This window comes from Carlito syrichta, unplaced genomic scaffold, assembly GCF_000164805.1.
Source record: "Carlito syrichta isolate Samal-C Ts95f unplaced genomic scaffold, Tarsius_syrichta-2.0.1 Scaffold92673, whole genome shotgun sequence".
Taxonomy (NCBI): Eukaryota; Metazoa; Chordata; class Mammalia; order Primates; family Tarsiidae; genus Carlito; species Carlito syrichta.
The window spans coordinates 1616-4958 of record NW_007036769.1 but is presented as its reverse complement, the minus strand read 5'-3'; the positions used below and the strand labels follow the sequence as shown (position 1 = coordinate 4958).

Genomic DNA, 3343 nt, shown 5'->3' with positions numbered 1-3343 from the left:
TGCTTGGAACATAGTAGGCACTCAGTTTTAAATTATTTCAAAATTATTATGAAGGTGTATGTCAAGCTTCTTGTAGACAATTTGAAAGATAAAGGAAAACATAGAGAAGAAAAGTCTTATTTTATCCATCTGAAAATATACATTTTTCTTCCAAGTTGTTTTTCTTTCTGCATTGTTTTCTCAAAATTAAGTTAATTGGGGCCGGGCAAAGTGGCTCAAGCCTATAAGCTCCAGGACTTTGGGAGGCTGAGATGAGAGGATTGCTTGAGCCTGTGGGTTTGAGACCAGCCTGGGCAACATGGTGAGACCTCGTCTGTACAATTAAAAAAAAAAAAAAAATTAACTGGACACGGTAGCACACACTTGTAATTCCAGCTACTTGGAATGCTGAGGTGTAAGGTTTGCCTGAGCCCAGCAGGTTGAGGCTGTGGTGGCCAGGAGTGTGACACTGCACTCCAGCCTAGGTGACAGTGATACTCTGACAAAAAAAAAAAAAGATAATTGGATCTAACTTTTTAAACATAAAATATAAGTACTTTTTATTGCCAAATTTTATACACACAGTTTTTTTGTTTGGTTTTGTTTTGTTTTGTTTTTGAGTTGGAGTCTCACTCTGTAGCCCAGACTGGAGTGCAGTGGCCGCTCCCGGCCACCGCAGCCTCGACCTGCTGGGCTCCGGCGATCCTTCCGCCTCGGCCTTCCAAGTAGCCGGAATTACAGGCGTGCGCTACCACGCCTGGCTAATTTTTTGATTTTATTGTAGAGATGAGGTCTCACCTGCCCAGGCGGTCTCGAACCCGCGGGCTCAGGCAATCCACTCCCGTCAGCCTCCCAAAGGCGCAGGATTACAGGCTGAGTCACTGAGCCTGGCTACGCACAGTTTTTAATGATTCACAAAGATTTTTTGAAGTAGTTTTGCTGCAGTTTTAAAATTTGGGCCAAAGTACAGATCTAGTTAAGGAAAACAAGTAATACTTCCTGTGTATCTTTCAATACACTTGTTTATGGATGTGGGGGGAGAACAACACTGCTGCACTGTACAGATTAGTCTTATCATAGCAAGTTGAAAATTGGTTATAGCCCTCTCTCTTCCTTTCTCCGCCATCGTGGTGTGTGTGGTGGACTCTGTTGCTCGCCATGTCTTCTCACAAGACTTTCAGGATCAAGCGATTCCTGGCCAAGAAACAGAAGCAAAATTGTCCCATTATCCAGAGGATTTGGATGAAAACTGGTAATAAATCGATCCAACTCCAAGAGGAGACATTGGAGAAGAGCCAAGCTGGGTCTATAAGGAATTGCACATGAGGTGGCACACTTGTTTATGTTGAATTACGGTCACTATCATCTTGCCATTATCAAGTTGAAAATCTCCACAGTCAAGAAGTCAGATATGTTTAATTGGGATGTGATTTTTTGTTTATGTGCTTTGCACTAATGGGCTGACTCAGTAATAAATATGAAACCTTTTGTCTGAAAAAGAAATTAGTTATAGTTTTGTTTTGTGGTGAAATCTCATTGCCAAATTTTGCGACATTAAGGAAATACTTAAGAAATGACTAAAGTAGCAAAAAATTGTTAGACCAACATTGTTATGAATAAAGAACTATAGGCCAGGCATGGTGGCATATGCCTATAATTCTAAAACTTTGAGAGGCCAGAGGCAGGAGGATTGTTTGAGCCTAGGTGTTTGAGACCAGCCTAGGCAACACAGTGAGACCTTGTCTCTAAAAAATAAAATAAAATAAAATAAATTGGCAATTTTTTTTTTGAGTCAGAGTCTCACTCTTCCCCAGGCTGGAGTGCAGTGGCACACTGACAGTCACCGCAGCCTCTTGCTGGGCTCAGGCGATCCTTCCTCCTCAGCCTTCAAAGTAGCTCTTTGGAACTGCAGGCCCACGCCACCATGCCCCGCTAGTTTTTTTATTTATTGTAGAGATGAGGTCTTGCCATATTGCCCAGGTTGGTCTCAAACCTGTGGGCTCAAGCAGTCTTCTCACCTCCTCCTCCCAAAGTGCTGGGATTATAGGTGTGAGCCACTGTGGCCAGCTGTAAATCGGCGAATTGTATTGTAGCAAATTATATGTGAATAAACAGACTTTTACAAATTCAGATAAGCTCTCTTTTTTTTTTTGGACTTGGAGTCTCACTTTGTCACCCAGGCTAGAGTGCAGTGGCATGTTCACAGCCACTGCAGTCTCGACCTGCTGGACTAAGGCAATCCTTCCACCTCAGCCTTCCAAGTAGCCGGAACTACAGGTGTGTGCTACAACACCCGGCTAATTTTTTTTTTTTTGAGTTGGAGTCTCACTCTGTCACCCAGGCTGGAGTGCAGTGGCCGCTCCCGGCGACCGCAGCCTCCACCTGCTGGGCTCCGGCGATCCTTCCGCCTCAGCCTTCCGAGTAGCCGGAATTACAGGCATGCGCTACCACGCCCGGCTGATTCTTTTATTTATTGTAGAGATGAGGTCTCGCTGCCCAGGGGGATCTCGAACCCGCGGGCTCAGGCAATCCACTCACCTCAGCCTCCCAAAGGCGCGGGATTACAGGCTGAGCCACCGAGCCCGGCTGTGTATGCCTTTTGGAAGGAGCCATTGCTGAGTATGGAAGATACTGAACTGTAGCATGCATACTTGTATGAATCAGTCTGCTGAGTTATTTTAAGTTTGCATTTGAAAATAAAGGGTGGCTTTCTATCCAAATATAAAGAATTGGAACCAGGCTCTAAAAGGATGTTTGCTGCTCTTTAGCAAAATACCATTCTTCTTAAGTTTCATTCAATCATTCCACAAAAATCTAAGCATCTGTTTTGTCCCAGGCAGGCACTGTGCTTGTCATGGGTGTGCAACAGCAAACAGAACACTTGCTTTCTGCTCACATAAAGATGACTGTTGGGCAGGGAATGTAGGCAATGAAGAAATACAAGTGTGATGAAGGGGAAAACCTTTGGTACTACTTGCTATAGGCTTTAATCTTTAAGTGCTAACTTGGACCGGTAATCCTTCCACCTCAATCTTCCAAGTAGCTGGAACTACAGGCGTGCGCTACCACGCCTGGCTAATTTTTGATTTATTGTAGAGATGAGGTCTCACCAAGTTGCCCAGGTGGGTCTCGAACCCGCGGGCTCAGGCAATCCACTTACCTTGGCCTCCCAAAGTGCTAGGATTACAGGCTGAGTCACCGAGCCCAGCCAAATTCTTTTTTTTTTTTTTTTTTTTTTTTTGATTTGGAGTCTCACTCCGTCGCCCAGACTGGAGTGCAGTAGCTGCTCCCGGCCACCGCAGCCTCGACCTCCTGGGCTCCGGCGATCCCTCCGCCTCAGCCTTCCGAGTAGCTGGAACTACAG

General features: G+C 45.1%; 1 pseudogene across 1 annotated transcript; it reads left to right on the top strand.

The window, feature by feature from the left end:
- Positions 1 to 1005: 1005 nt before the first annotated feature.
- On the top strand, positions 1006 to 1485 carry LOC110595853 (annotated as a pseudogene). Its single transcript, XR_002482116.1, has one exon. The product of XR_002482116.1 is annotated as a 60S ribosomal protein L39 pseudogene (transcript).
- Positions 1486 to 3343: the final 1858 nt, after the last annotated feature.